Source organism: Oryctolagus cuniculus, chromosome 9 (assembly GCF_051225735.1).
Source record: "Oryctolagus cuniculus isolate XC-2025 breed Fujian yellow rabbit chromosome 9, ASM5122573v1, whole genome shotgun sequence".
NCBI classification, from domain to species: Eukaryota; Metazoa; Chordata; class Mammalia; order Lagomorpha; family Leporidae; genus Oryctolagus; species Oryctolagus cuniculus.
The window spans coordinates 82383555-82399382 of NC_142875.1; the positions used below are offsets into that span (position 1 = coordinate 82383555).

At 46.6% G+C, this 15828-nt stretch overlaps 1 protein-coding gene across 2 annotated transcripts in view; it reads right to left on the reverse strand.

Moving 5' to 3' along the window:
- The window catches only part of FRY (FRY microtubule binding protein), a 499640-nt gene extending 488607 nt beyond the window's left edge, over positions 1 to 11033 (reverse strand). Inside the window, exon 1 of one of the 2 annotated variants that reach the window (XM_008273531.5) lies at positions 10818 to 11033. The gene's annotated coding sequence lies outside the window, so the exon portion shown is untranslated. The remainder of the gene's footprint in view (positions 1 to 10817) is intronic. The other variant, XM_089304252.1, reaches the window with a different exon arrangement.
- Between the last annotated feature and the right edge of the window lie 4795 nt (positions 11034 to 15828).

The following is a 15828-nucleotide window of genomic DNA, read 5'->3' on the forward strand; positions in this document are numbered from 1 at the left end:
GCCAAGGAGAGAGGCTCGGTCCTTGTCTACGCGGGACTTCTGGAGGCCAGTAAGGAAGCTCTGCAGTGTGTGATGGTGAACAGGTCGGGAAGGGTGACTGCCATAGCCATGGAAGAGAGAAAAATTCCTGTGATTTTCACTAGACCTTTACATTACAGCCATTTCCTTTTTTTTTTTCTTTATTTTTGACAGGCAGAGTGGACAGTGAGAGAGAGAGACAGAGAGAGAAAGGTCTTCCTTTGCCGTTGGTTCACCCTCCAATGGCCGCCGCTGCAGCCGGCGCACCGCGCTGATCCGATGGCAGGAGCCAGGATCCAGGTGCTTTTCCTGGTCTCCCATGGGGTGCAGGGCCCAAGCACCTGGGCCATCCTCCACTGCACTCCCTGGCCATAGCAGAGAGCTGGCCTGGAAGAGGGGCAACCGGGACAGAATCCGGCGCCCCGACCGGGACTAGAACCCGGTGTGCCGGCGCCGCAAGGTGGAGGATTAGCCTATTGAGCCACGGCGCCGGCCCAACATTACAGCCATTTCCAAAAGCAGCCATCAAAGCTGCACCAGCAGTGGGCTACTTGGTACAGATCATTTCACAAACTGGACAAACCTGCCCAGTGGATATGATGGACCCTCAGGTGGAGACATGTGAGCACACACCACGGGAGCAGGATGCAGGGCTTCCATGAATGCATCTGGGTTCCTCTCCCAGACTCTGCACTGGCAAACAGGTGACTTTGGGAAAAAGACTTAACCTCTTTGTTCTTCAATGTTCTAATCCATAAAATAGAGACACTAATGGGATCTGCCAGGAAGGCCGTTGTTAGGATTAGAGGATGTAAAGGGAGAATTGTAAAGGCCTTGGTGTGAAGTCAACCATTCAGCCTTCAAAGATGCCCTTCTTTTCTGTGGTTGAGGAGACAGCAACTCCAGGCCAGTGAGTCAAAGATCTTTCCATTCCAAACACATGCTCGGTACAGCCACTCCTCAGCATCCCTGTGAGACTGATCCAGAATACCCCGAGGATGCCAACATCAGGGATGCACAGGTCTCTTCTATGAATGACACAGTATCTGCATGTAAACCATGCCGTCTTCCTGTATACACTAAATCATTTCTAGATTTCTTGGATACCTAACACAATGTAAATGTGATATAAATGGGTGCTACTGCATTGATGGGGGAATAACAACAAGGAAAAACTCTACACATGTTTTCTACAGAAAGTTTTTTCCCAAATATTTCATAAATAAGCTTGGTTGAATCTGTGAGCATGAAACATGGAGATATAAAGAGCCAAACATATAAGCATCGTCCTGGTTCCAGACACCTCCCAGCCTGTGTTCCGATCATTCTGATGATCAGGAAAGTTGTTCTCCATTTCTAGGCCATACTCACAGAGATTCTTTCTCTTTCCAGCTCCCACAGAAGAAAAAACAAGGCTGAAGTGAACATTTCTTGGGGATTGGAAAGAAAATTCAGTACCTTTCATATTGTTTTAGAAAACTATATATATATTTTTTTGACAGGCGGAGTGGACAGTGAGAGAGAGAGAGAGACAGAGAGAAAGGTCTTCCTTTTGCCGTTGGTTCACCCTCCAATGGCTGCCACGGCTGGCACACCGCGCTGATCCAAAGCCAGGAGCCAGGTGCTTCTCCTGGTCTCCCATGGGGTGCAGGGGCCCAAGCACTTGGGCCATACTCCACTGCACTCCCGGGCCACAGCAGAGAGCTGGCCTGGAAGAGGGGCAACCGGGACAGAATCCGGCACCCTGACCGGGACTTGAACTGGGGTGCTGGTGCTGCAGGTGGAGGATTAGCCTATTGAGCCGCGGCGCCAGCCTAGAAAACGATATTTAAAAGAGATATAACCAGGGCAGAAACACTGTCCAATATACTACAGTGTCAGTGATTGTCCAAACAGAAATCTTAGTTTGAATTTGTTTCTACTATTTTGAAAGATGTCAAAGAGAATAAAATTCTGATATGTAACTACGGTTTTAAATTTTTTTAAAAATATTTACTTATTTATTTGAAAGGTAGAGTTACAGGGAGAGAGGAAGAGACACAGAAAGAGATCTTTTATCCATTAGTTCACTCTTCAAATGGTCACAACAGCCAGACTGGGCCAGCCTGAAACCAGGAGCCAGGAACTCCACCCAGGTCTCCCACATGGATGGCAGGGGCCCAAGCATTCAGGCCATCCTCTACTGCCTCTCCAGGCACATTAGTAGGGAGCTTGATTGAAAGTGGAGCAGTCAGGATTCAAACCTGCACTCATATGATCTGTGAACTTCACAGGCAGTAGCTTACTCTGATGTGACACACCACCAGTCTACGTAATTATGCCTCAAGTGGTTTCTGCATAAACACCCTACAATTTATCTTCTTTAGTAGTGGCTGAAGGATAGTTACCGTTATTTTCATTTACTAGTACAATCAATGAAAAGATCAGTAGGTGCCAGCTCTGTGGCACTGGGGGTTAAGCCACTGCTTGTGAAGCCAGCATTCCATAACGGAGCACTAGTTTGAGCTCCAGCTGCTCCACTTCCAAACCAGCTCCCTGCTAATGCACCTGGAAAGCAGCTGAAGACGGCCCAAGTACCTGGTCCCCTGCTCCCCACAGGGCAGACCTGAATAGAGTTCCTGTGTTCCTGGCTTCTGACTTTGGACTGTCCTAGCCTTAACCATTGCAGCCATTTGAGAAGTTAATCAGCAGACAGAAGATCTCTCTCTCTTCCCCTCTCTCTACAATTCTACCTTTCAAATAAATAAATCTTCAATGACAACAAAAAGAACAGCTCCAGCAAACCTGTCCCCACTCTACCTGCCGCCTCCATTACGAGGCCTCACTTTAAACGCCAAACATAAAGAAGACTCTAGGAAGCAAAAGACTTAGGCGTCACTTTTGTGTACTGTCACCTTTGAATAGTCCTAATTATGTATAGCATCAGAAGTTCCAAGGCCACAGAAGCCGAGGGTGAAAACCACATATTAGGTTAAAAGCTACACATCACCAGGGCGGATCAACCTGAGCACTGTCCAGCTGTGCTTGCTTGCACTGGCCAGTGCAGGCTGACACTGCCACTTCAGTGAATGAGTGATGATGTCAGGATGGAAGCACGATGGGGGAGCAGCTGTGCTCCTGGGAAGAACAATTTCCACCAACACAGCTAAGGCAAAGGAGACCGTGTGCACTGTCACGCGGTGGAAGCACCTAGGCAGAGGGCCATCTCAGCACTTTCACGGTCAAGGAATTACCTGTCTTAGATCATCAGACTGACCTCCTGCGTGTGTGTTCTTTATTATTTCTTAACATGCAAGGTTAAGATGCTAAGGAAATGCCACAGGACTTTAAAGGTGCTATAATCATTAACCAAACAAGAATGAGGCTGACCAAAGCATCAAGGCATTTAATTCACTTAGCTCTGAGCTCTAACACTCCCACCTTCATGCACTTCTGCCATTTATCACTGTAAGTAATGGCCTCAATCTAACCCCATGTCCTTCCCATTCACTGCCACCCTCCATTAGTGTTAACGCAGGGGCATATTAAACATTCGGTGCTAGGCTTGTCATCCCCATGGTTGCTGTTCAATGCCTTCATGTAACCCTTCCCAGTACCATTGGTTTACATCATCTGATTAACACAGATATGTCTTGAGGAGAAAAGAATGTCTCACACTCTCTTGAATAACTCCACACTTAGAACCCTCCTCCAAAACACAAAAATTGTAACACAATTCACCCTGCTACTCGAATGTGACCCTGAGACATAACCCTTTTAAAAGTTCCATGTGGGACCAATGCTGTGGCACAGGCCTGAGGCACCAACATTCCATGTGGATAGTGGTTCAAGTCCCAGCTGCTGCGCTTCTGATCTAGTTCCTTGCTAATGCATCTGGGAAAGCAGCTAAGGATGGTCCAAGGCCTTGGATCCCTGCACCCACATGGGAGACATGGAAGAAGCTCCTGGCTCTGCATCAGCTCAGCTGCGGCCACTGCAGCCATTTGGGGAGTGAACCAGCAGATAGAAGACCTCTCTTTCTCTACCTCTCTCTGTAACTCTTTCAAATAAATAAAATAAATCTTCAAAAAAAAAAAAAAGTTACATGTGACTTTCATGCTGCCTGATTTTTACTGATATCCTAAATCCACAGTGAATAAGGAACTATCTTGAGTATATAATTATCTTACAGATTTCAAGATCTCCCAGTTAAGTATGATTTGCTTAAGGCTCACTAATATGTTAAAAGATATGAGTGTTTCTTTCTCCTTTTCATCCTGGGTGGTTCACCCTGCGTCTGGGGGATCTTTTGTGTATAGTACTGTTTCTCCTTTTCTCTTTTTCTCAAAATAAACACTGCACACCTGACTATGGTACCCATCAAGGACTGTGTTAGCACGGTCAGACCATCTGGCAGCATGACTCAGACTTAATTAATGTTTACTGAATAAGTACCATGTGTCAGACCCTCAGCCAGGCGTTTGTGCACTTTTGGCTAAATACTCAATGTGTACACGGCTTAATTCATTAACCAACCATTTTTTTCCAATCCCTTTGTATTAACCATGAGTTTTATTTTCTGTATTCTGATGTTTTGATAGCTTGAGGCATCGCTGCTCTTGGAAAGACCGATTCCCCCAGGATTAGCCAATGCCTGGAGATGGTGAAGGACTCACCTGAGAAGTTCACCCTCATGCAAACTGAACCATTGGCAGTACACACTCACCACCTCCTGGATCAGGCTCTGGGCACAGTGCTCCCCTTCCATACCCAGGGCCAGGTAACAGACAATGGGGGCCCGCCCTGTATTCTCTGTCTGCTGAAGTTATACCAAGTAGCCAATCCGAAACCTGCTTCACCTGTTCCCCCTCTGCAGAAAGCACAATCAAGGCTCTTGCCCACATCACCCTCACCCCCTTTGCCTCCGAATGACCTTGCTGCTGCTCTGTGTCCCCTCTGCGTGGTGTACCATGCCTCTTGCAACTGGCACACTATTGAGTATAATAAACTTATTTCATGACAGTCATTTCTGTGTCTGTATTTCTTACCACACCTGGTTAAAACAAGTCCTGAGTAGCACTAAAACGTCCTAACCTAATTACAGAATTAGCAGGTAAGATTATTTTGGTTCTTTCATACCACTCTCTGTATTCAGTAAACAAGTTTTTAAAATTTGTGGTGTTGTCATTCATATCATCTTGTCTGGCTCATGTGAGTTCCTGCAACATATAACTGAAAAGATTTAATGAGTAATTATTTCTACTGCAGCAGCCAGCCAGCTCTGGCCTATTCACCATGTCTCTTCATGACTCCTGGCACGCATTACTTCACCGGCACTTGTAGATGGGCAGTAAGGGCCCTCTGCCCGCATCATTTATCCTCCCCTGAGTGGACGGGATGCACCTCAGAAGCCCACAAGTGACCTCGATATGTCAGCTATGTACTCAGAAGTCCCATGCTGCACTAGACTGGAAGCCAGGTGTGTCTCTGTTGCACTCAGAGACTACGGGGCTATCTGGGCAGTGCTAGTTCATTTCTGATCCTTGGGACTGCTTCGGAGCTGGCTGTAAACCTGGTCTCCCTGCTATGCCTTTAGCTGGCATCTGCATCTAGCTTCCTGTCCTTGCTGGAGAGGTACATTCTGCCTGGCCAGGCAGCAGCTGGGAAGCAGAGGCACTGATAGATGGAAGCTGTCATACCCAGCAAGGTTTCTTTCTTGTCTTTTTCTCTGTAACATTTAGCATTCCTGTCACTGTCCCAATTTCAACAGTATATGTCCTAACCATATGTAGTGGGCTACTCAAGGTCAAAATATAAAGATGGTCTTTACACTCCATATGGGACTGGTTCATGTGCCGGGCTGCTCCACTTCTGATTCAGCTTTCTGTTAATGGCCTGGGAAAGCAGCAGAAGATAGTCCAAGTGTTTGGGTCCCTGCCATCCACATGGGAGACCTGGTTGAAGTCCTTGGCTTTGACCTGGCCCAGCACTGGCCTTTGCTGCAATCTGGGGAGTGAATCAGTGGATGGAAGATCTCTCTCTCTCTCTCTCTCTCTCTCCTTCCTTCCTTCCCTCTTTCCTTCCTTCCTTCCTTCCTTCCATCCTTCCCTCCCTCCCTCCCTCCCTCCCACCTCCCTCCCACTCTAGACTTTAAAATAAATAAATTTTAAAAAAATACTGGACTATAAAGCAAAGTCCTTAAGTAGACATGAGGATACCTCAAAAACATTTGTGGAAAATGGAATTAAAAGATGTTGACTCTGAAATCCCTGACTCTGAATTTTTCCACCATATGCATTTTTTTTAAAGTGCCATCCTGCCTTTGGGGTGTTTTCCTATCCAGCCAAGATCACAAGCTCTCAGTTTCTGTTTAGGATGCTCTTCTGAAGGAAAAGGTGTTTCCCATTGATGCTGCCATGAATTAGGTGTACAATAGGACAAGTTCAAGAAACTGGATTAAGCAGAGAGTCCAAGCAACTAATGCTTTAGGATCATACAGAAGAATTAAGACACAAGTCAACATAAATTCCTTTGGAGATCAAAGATCAAAAAAAGCTACCATGGAATTTCTTTCACTCCAAACTAGTTTTGTAACAGCACCACAGATTTTGAATAGTTCTATAAATCAAGGAGTTAACATTGTTGATTGTTTAGCATCCTTGTCAATGTCATGATTTGAGAATCATACGCCTAACCAGCCAGAGGTGGTAAGCTCCACAAGGTGTCCCATGCCTTCCATGGAAGGATACTCATTTACTCCTTCTATAGAAACTTGCTGAGCAGATTTACCATGTCACACATTGCCCTGAGTGTTTGCATAAAAAACAAGACAAGAAAAGTCCTTCCCTCCTTGAGAGTGGCGTCCAGCACAGGAATGGCAGTTTGCACGGACAGATGGATGAACACATGCACAAAGGTGGGCAGGTCAGGACTGTGATACTCAGTGGGCACAGGTCAGCATACTGCATTGGTAAAGGTGCCCCCGACACACACAAATTTTAACATCCCTGAACTCAGGATGTGTCATAATATAAACAGAAAAATTTCATCATCCCTAATCTGAAAATCCAAACCCTGACAGGTTACCAGATCCAAAAACTCCTTGAGCGCTGAAATGTTTCAGAATCTAGAGCATTTCAGATTTCAGCTTTTCAGACTGTGGATGCTCACTTGATAGAGTCTATCAAATATTCCAAAACCCAAAAAGCTCCCAGATCTGAGACCTGCTGGCCCAAGGTGTTCTGGAAAAGTGATACTCCACCTGAACAGAAAACTGTTGACCACTTGGTAGCAGTCAAGACACAGTTGCCATGTCCTTGCTTGTGCATAAACTTGGTCACAGCTACTCATTTTGTTTTCATTTCTACTGAGTTATGAGCACTGTTGGCACTGCAAATGTTCTGCTTAATCGCCATTTAAATGGTTTTCAAAAAGATTACACTATGACTTGGCACTGTAAGGAGACGTTGCTATGCATGCATAAAGGTACCAAGCTGAGCACTGGGGCATAAGTATTATCTTTGTTTTACATTTCCATTATATCTTGCAAAGCAAGATTCAAAAGCTTTACCAGACTGAAGAAAGACACAAATTGATGAAGCTGTGTGGTAGTTTGTTACTGAGACTCATGTAAATAGATTGCTCATCACATCCCAAGCAGTGCTACTAAAACAACCTGCAAACAAAACAAAACAAAACACCCAAAAACCTACCAACATTGATGGAAGCAAGGATGGCAGTGTGACCTGTTCATGCTGTGTCATGGAAGACCAGGGTTAAAGAGATATGTCATGAAAAAGCTGGCACTATTTCTCCTTTCTCCTGCAGCATACAAATAATGCTGCATATTACAACTGATAGCATTTCAGATTTGATGATGTATGAAAAACAAGATGGATTGCTAGTCAATCAGAAGTTTGAAAAACGCAGAGTGGAAGTTTGTTGGTTCTAGACAGTTTCTAGTTACTGAAGTATTTGTACATGCACAACTTCAGGCAAAATGTCCCAATTCAATAATATGATATAGTTTTGCAGATCACTCATCATTTAACATATTCTATTTCCTCCTATTTCAAAAGCACATTTTTGGCATATGTTCCATTCTGGAGAAACAGCGTGACAATGAGCAAACCTCATGTTCCACTTTCTCAACTTTAATTGGTGCTGCTCCAGATTTTAACAGTTCAGAGAAAATAGGGGGTAGTTTCTGGGGCTGTGGGCTAAGCTCAAGTGAAGACTGCTAAACAGGATGGAGCAGAAGGTCCATTTGAGATCCCAAAGCATGCATACAGGACTTTAAGATTCTTAGCACCACAGTAACATGAATAAAACACCAACTGTAAGGATACGTTTCTAGGCAGCATTTGGTCACAGCTCAAAAAATGCATTGATTTCTTTTTAAGCATAATGCTAAGCAAATCATTTGGAACCAGAGAGACTTGAAAGCTATACTAACAAAGAGAACACACACACACACACCCCAGGAAAGAGAAATGATAAACAATGGCTGCAGATTAGACATTTTTTAAGCACAGCTACAACACTTAGTGTGTCATATCTGTGACATCAGTGTTCCACAGTATTTAGTCAAGTGACAGCTGCCTTGGTATAAAAGCGAACAATGTAGTCAGGAATAGGTAGGGGCTTTCTACATGACGAACACATATTTCAATAGTCTTGACAACAGACAGCATCACGTATGTGGCATTTCCTACTCTGAAGACCTGGTGCCTGTTCCCAGGGCCCTAGGTGAATTTCCTTTCTGGTGAGCAGGAGTGAATTCAGGAATTCCCTGAACTAATATCAGTGACTTCCTTTCAGTCTCTGCTTTTAAGTAGGCCAGCTCATGTCAGGAATCCTCTGACAGTTGGTACAGGAGCATGCAAGTGCCAGTGTGAACACTGCTGGGTTGTGCTGCTGCCAGCCCGCAGGGTGCACTTCCATGCGCAGAGCCGAAATAGACTTGGATGGCCGAGAGGGCAGATTGCTCCTTAAATGCTACTTACCTATCTTCCAGCATGAGCTTAGCTGAAGGAGTGAGGGCAACTGGCCTGTGTGGAGAGTTCCATCTGATTTCTATGCTTGAAACCAGGTGTCAGGAGGCTGCGGAGGCCCTGTCTGGCCTCTCAGGTGCATATGCACACAGTGCAGGTTCCCAGAGGGAGAAGACACTCTATAAAAGAGTCTGATACACAAGGTGGAGAGACAGTATATGGATTTCCCAGTGTATAGTCAAAAGGCCTCTCTCTCTCAAGTAGGGCTACAAGATAGCATAGAGCAAGGACAAGAGCACAGACAGGCAAACAGGTGCAGATTCAAACCCCAGCTCTATCACTTACTCTTTCAATTCTAAAATTGGAGCAGAAATTAGAGTGACTGTGAGAATTAAAGTAACAGTATATGTAAGACACTTGCTAATGTGGCCAGCTGTGAGGGTAAGTCATATGGGCTCAGAACATGATGCCTTTGGCCAAGGGCGGGGGGGTCTGGAAGGTTTTATGAAGTTGTCTTGAGGCAAGAATATGTTCTCACAAGGAAAAATAAAATCTGAAAATTCACATCTGTGATCAGAAAAGTACCAATATATTAGAATTTAATAGACCTCAGGAGTGGGTGTTCAGCACCGTGGTTAAGACACTACTAGAGTTGCCCACATCCCATTAAAGAGTGCCTGAGTTCAAGCTCTGGCTCCATTTTAGATTCCAGCTTCCTGCTAAGATGCACCCTAGGAGGCAGCAGGTGATAGCTCAATTACTTGGGTCCCTCCCACGCACATGGGAGGCTTTGGCCTTTCTGGCCCCTGGCTGCTGTGGGCATTTGGGGAGTGAACCAGCAGCAAGATCTCTCTACGATTCTGCCTTTCAGAAACAGGAGATTTTAAAAACAGAATTGAACACACAGTCCTCGCGGGTCTGCTAATTCAAAAGCCATGATACAGGTTACCGCCTCTACCGTGAGCTACTTTATGATAACAGCCTGCTCCCACAGTCTTGTGTAAAACTCAGTTCTAACTCTAATCATTCTTCGTCTGCCTTAGTGGAAGTTTTGGAAAGCAATTTCCATCTGGCTCATCCCACTTCGAGTAAGTGCATGTGGTGTTGGGCATCCCTGTTCCAGGCCCCGTCACCCTTCCAGGTGGCCCCCAACTGCCACACACTTAGGTGCAGGTGTGTGTCCTCAGAGAAGGTGGACCGAAAGCCCGGGGCAATTAGACAACAGGAAGAATGGACAGAAGTAATCACCGGTGCCTTGGGCGCGTTGGGGTTTGGGGCTCTTTAATTACAGGGAAAGGTCGGTTCCAATTGTTGAAGCTCTTAGAGCACTGAGTTGGTCGGGTCCTTCCCACCGGGACAGATCATGGCCATTGCATGCCTGCTGCGCTGTTTTCAAGCAAAAGCCGCAAGTGTGGGCTCTGCATGCTGTCTCCAGGGAGCCCCTCCCCAACAAGGGTTCCCACCAAGGAAGCTGCTAGGTTAGCAGTGCTGCTCAGGGCAGAAAGTGGCACGGGTTCCCGTGTGCCCTTATCGAGGGCACCAAACTTTCTCCCGCAACAAAACCTCTTTCAAACCACATGGAGGCAGGAGGAGGATGCAGCCTGGGGATGCCGTCAGCTGCTGCCAGAGACTGCCCTCCCCGCCCCCCGCCGCCCTCCGCCCCCACCCGCTTCCGAGCAGGGAAAGCAGCCCAGACAGCGCAGCCCCGCGCCGCCCCACCCACCGCACACCGCCCACACCCCCGGGGCCGCGGAGCCCCGCCATTCACAAAGCCGTTCGCGCCGCGCGGCGATTCCCCGGGACCAGGGGGCGAGCCAGGCTGGGTACCTTAGGAAGAAGCCAGGACACCGGCGCCGGAGGGGACCCGCAGCATCGTCCGGACGCCGCCGTCACCGGAGGTGCCTGGGCTGCGCCCAGAGCCCGAGCCGTGGGGACCCGGTGTCGCCGCGGCCGCCCGCGCTCCCCGCGCTGCGCTCGGATCGCTGCGCCCGGGCTCCGCTGCCCGGCGACAGCCACTGTCAAGCGCAGCCCCGCCCCCTGCGCGCCCGGCGAGCCGCGGACCCCCGGGACGCGCCGCCGCCCGGATTGGCTGCGGGCGCCCCTGACCACGCCCCCCGCTCGGCGCGCGGCCCTCCCGGGCGGGCCTCTCCAGGGGCGCCGCGCAGGGCGGGGTCCCGGGCTGGGCGCGGCTTCCTGCGGGCACCGGCGCGCCGAGCCTGCGCTCCTGGGCGCTGCAGTTTGCCCTGTCTTTGCCAGCCCAGAAATAAATAGACGACCGAAGAGAAAAGGAAGAGCAAACGTGTTGTGTAGGGCTCTTCCCGGGGAGGGAAGTGGCCACCGCAAGCAGCAGCTGCGGTGTGAAATCCTATTTATATATCGGCAGTTATTACGAAAGCTTGGGACAGGCTACTGAGGGTGCGGTGCGGGAGTTACAGCCAGAAGGGTTTTGGTGGTGGCGGTGATGGTGTTTGGGGGTTTTGTTTGTGCTTGTTTTTGAACCTGAAGGTGCCCTTGCACACCTTTGAAACTTCTGTATCTCATGAAGAAACTAAATCCAGTTGAACAACTTGTCCAAGGTCATGGAAGCTAATTGGAGATTGATTCCGTACTTCTCTGCTGAATCAGAGCGCTCTCAGATTTTATTTCTGCTCATGCGAAGAGATCGCATTCTAATACGTGAGGCCATGTGTCCTACGAAGCAAGAAACTAGTTAGAAATCTATGGAGACAGAAAGTAGGTGGGTGGTTCCTGGGGAGGATGGGAGAGGAGCTGGCTAATGGGTAGGATTTTCTTTTTTAGGGCCGTGAGAATGTTCTGCAACTTGTTAGTGGTGATGGCTGCACACCACAGAATAGTCTAAGGCCCACTGAATTGTAGCTCCTCAGAGTGGACTTTATGGTGTGTGAATTGTATCTCAATAATTCTGTTAGAAAAGCCACGCGCACACACACACACACACACACATTGCTGCAAGACAGAGACTGGTTTGCCTCCTGGCATCCATGCATTCATTCAGGAAAACGTGTCCCTCCTTACCAAGTTCCTCTGACCTGGGACTCAAGATGAATGCATCCCCCTCTCTCTCTGCATGGAGCTCCCAGCTTTCTGAGGGGCAGTCTATAAACTAAGAGTCACTGGAGGGAGGTACGCGAAGTGCCAAGCGTGAAGGCACGGAGATGGAAGGAGGACCTTGGCACGCTCAGGGAGGCTGGCATATCAGGTAGTGTTTTAGCAGTTAGCTGATGTAGCTGGCTGTGAGGGGCGTGGCAGGCGGGGAAGCTGGGCAGTTACTCCCAGGACAAAGGAAGCCTATGGGCCAGAGCTCTATTCAATGGGGGTGGAGGAATTAGAGAGTAAATTTTGGATTTCTCCCAGGGGATTTTCCTATCCCTGATGTGTAGTGTGTGATTTTGGTGAACGATCTTCGTATAAACCGATTTGACATCCCATAAGAGAGCAGTAGTCACCACCCCCCATATCCACACCCAGCTTTCTTAGATTTTCACCAGCAAAACTCGGGGTGGGCGGGGGATGTGCTCCAGGCTCTGCGGTTTCTAGGTGATGGAGCTCCAACAGAACTCAGAGCCTCCTGAGTGAGGACCCCTTGCTGTAGACACTGTCAGCCATTCAAGTTATGAAGCTTCCGAAGAAATGCAGAGAACTCTGGAGCTCTCCAAGCTGTATGAGCCACAGCCCCGGAAACCTGTTTTTATACTTGCAGTTTATCTATGTTTTGATTGGGAAGCAGAAATATTGCAGAGCCTAGGAGAAAACTTAGCACTGACCTCAGCTCCTGAGTTGGGTCTGTGCAGCAGAAACCTGGATTCTGGGCTTTCTAAAAAAGTGAATCTGTGGTTGGAACACCGGAGGCTGCCTATTCCATTGGCAGTTACGAGTGTCATGCCCCCTCCCATCCCTCATGGGATTATAAATGCCTTTGCAAAGCCAGAGCTTTAAACTGGGTTTTGTTAATTTCCTTATTTCTCCTTCTCCCACGTGCATTCCCATCCTGGTTCTGCCACTCTCTCCACCCTCTTCCCAGCTCGAGTGTGCCTTCCATGAATGCTTGTTCAACGTCCAATACAGATTTATCCTCAGAAAGGGAATCGGTGTTTCAGTACTGTCTATAGTGCTGACATGCATTATGAAATTTGAAAATTAATTGCCCCACATAGCATGGGAGCTGTAGAGCTTTGGAACAGAGTTGCTAGAGCATTAGAGAATTATATGAACACTTTCCACACTCCAATAAACTGTGAATTGAACTCGAAATCAAAACACCTGAAATTTAAAAGTTGATCACAATCTACGAAAGCATAATATTAATATTTCAACAATAAACAAGCTAAATACTTGGGAGGAGAATTTTGTAATAGAAATTTTAATCCCTAAGGAGGTGTTTTACTGTTTTGAAGCCCTTTTAAGCCTTTTCTAAATGTTGTTTTATTTATTTTTTTTTTAGCACCTCCTCTTAAGGTCATTTTTTTCCCTCACAGATCCTTTGTCTTAAATTAATTGTTTTTTATTTAAAAGGCAGGCAGACAGAACTTCCATTGCCTCATTCACTCCCCAAATGCCCACAAGAGCTGGGGCTGGGTCAGGCTGAAGCCAGGAAGGAACTCAGCTCTCAAACCAGGTGTCCCACATGCGTGGCAGGGACCCAAGTACTTGGGCCATCACCTGCTGCCTCCCAGCATGCATGCTGGCAGGAAGCTACAGTCAGAAGCAGAGGTGGGTATTGAACCCAAGTTCTGGATATGGGGTGCAGGCACCTCAAGCAGCATTTTAACTACTGCATAAAATGCCCACCCAATTTTTGTTGTTGTTATTGTTGAGAGAGAGAGAGAGAGAGAGAGAGAGAGATATGATGTCCTTCATTCCCCAAATGCCTACAATGGCTGGGGCCGAGGCTTGCTCTAGGCCAAAACTCAGAGCTGGGAACTCAACCCAGTTCCCTGGTATGGGTGGCAGGAACACAACGAACCATTATGGTGGCCTCCCAGGGTCTGCATTAACAGGAAGTCAGGAGTGAAGCCCAATACTGAACCTGGGTATTCTGATAGGGGACATTGCTGTCTTAACCATTAGTCTGAATGTCTGTCCCTTTTGCAGAATTCTTATACCTAACACCTCAGCATTACAATTCTCTTTTCCATAAATTTCTCTGCCAATTACCTAGGGGATCTAAAAGAATGAAGGAGTGCTACTCTCCCCACTGTCAAAAGCCTAGAGAAAAACCAATGGGAAGGCTGTAACCATTCCTCTTGCAAGAGCAGATGTTGTTCCTCCCCTAGGAGTTATTGTGGGCTGGCAGAAATGAGATAATGAAAATAAAGAAGCTGGTTTGTGAATGCTCTCTTACATGATCAGCACCAGCATGATAGATCTCGACATGAGTGCATGTTCTTTCCTGATGGATGCAAGCACAGGTGAACATCACTGCTTTCTAAATATATTCAGAAGAAAATAATTGGAGTGAAAGGACCAACTTAATTGGGCCACACATGATAGCATGTGGGAAACGGTGCTTGGAAAGCGGGAAGCGTGTTGCTGGGTGGGCTCAGCTGGCTGTCAGCTGTCAACTCTGCTCTGCAGCCATGGCTTCGCAGCCTTTTCTGGCAGACTTCCCTTCCAAGGTCACAGGGCAGAGTTAAAGGGACAGTAACCTACTGAGCCTTAGGTTGCTTATGAGACCTACCTCTGTGGGTTAAAAGCCAACCAAGGAGAGGCATAGGGAAGGAATCAAAATACTTCTCTGCTGAGCTGTTTGCCTGGCTTTGGTGGCTATAAACAGCTAACCCTGGGGTTCTAGGAAAAATCAATTTGCCTTATGGCTAAATTACAGGAAAGGAAGCAAACTAGCAGATAATGACAATGAATGTGGCAATCTCATGAAAAAGAATCATTTTTGATGTATATGTGCAAACTATGAAGTTTTTTTTTTTACATATAATACGATTGCATGCACTCTTTTAAAAGCATTTGATTCTGTGGAAGATGAACAGGGAAAGCATCATGATGCTGGAAATGGATTGGAAGGGACGATGAAGGATGAGTGAGAATCAATAGTCTGGGGACAAAAGAGGAGGAGAGAGGATTCCCTGTTGAGTAACAACACTAAGAAAGTCCCATGGTGTGCAAGCCTCCGTGGGTTTCAGGGATAAGCAAGTGGGTGAAGTATGGGAGGGATAATAAGAGAAGCAGCTTGAAATATATGATTCTATATACCTAAACTGCTTGTGTCCTATCTCTGCTTTTGTGTGTTTCCAGATTCCCCTCCTAGAAAAATAGATACATGCTTCAGAAAGATGAGAAACAGGCTTGAAGTATCTCAGCAGTTACCATAGAGAACAAGAAAATAAAAATTTTCATATTATGTGAAGGTCAAGCACAACATATAATTATTCAGAAGCAGCCACTAAAAAGGCTCTTCAGTAGAATAAAGAAGAATAGTGATCCCAAAGGAAGCCACTGTTGTGACATTTAACTGGGAAGACAACCAAAAATTTAGACTTCTTTTGGAAGACTTTGTAGTGATTATTCAGAGAAACTGATGTTTATAGTTCTAGTTGCCTTCAGCGATAATAAAATAAAACCCCAGGGCTGTGTGTGCAAAAAGGAGATTGACATAAAATAATTTCCCATCTTTTCAATAAATGACTTGAAGACATTTTTTGATGTAGCAAACTTCTGAAAAAAATTAATTATCCTTTAAAAAATTTCATAACTGTTTTTGCTTGCTTACTAGATCATTTGAATGGATTTCATTTCTTTCTCTTTTTTATTTCTCTTAGCCTGCAGACATTTTATTTCATGGCACCAAGAGAGGCTAAGAAGG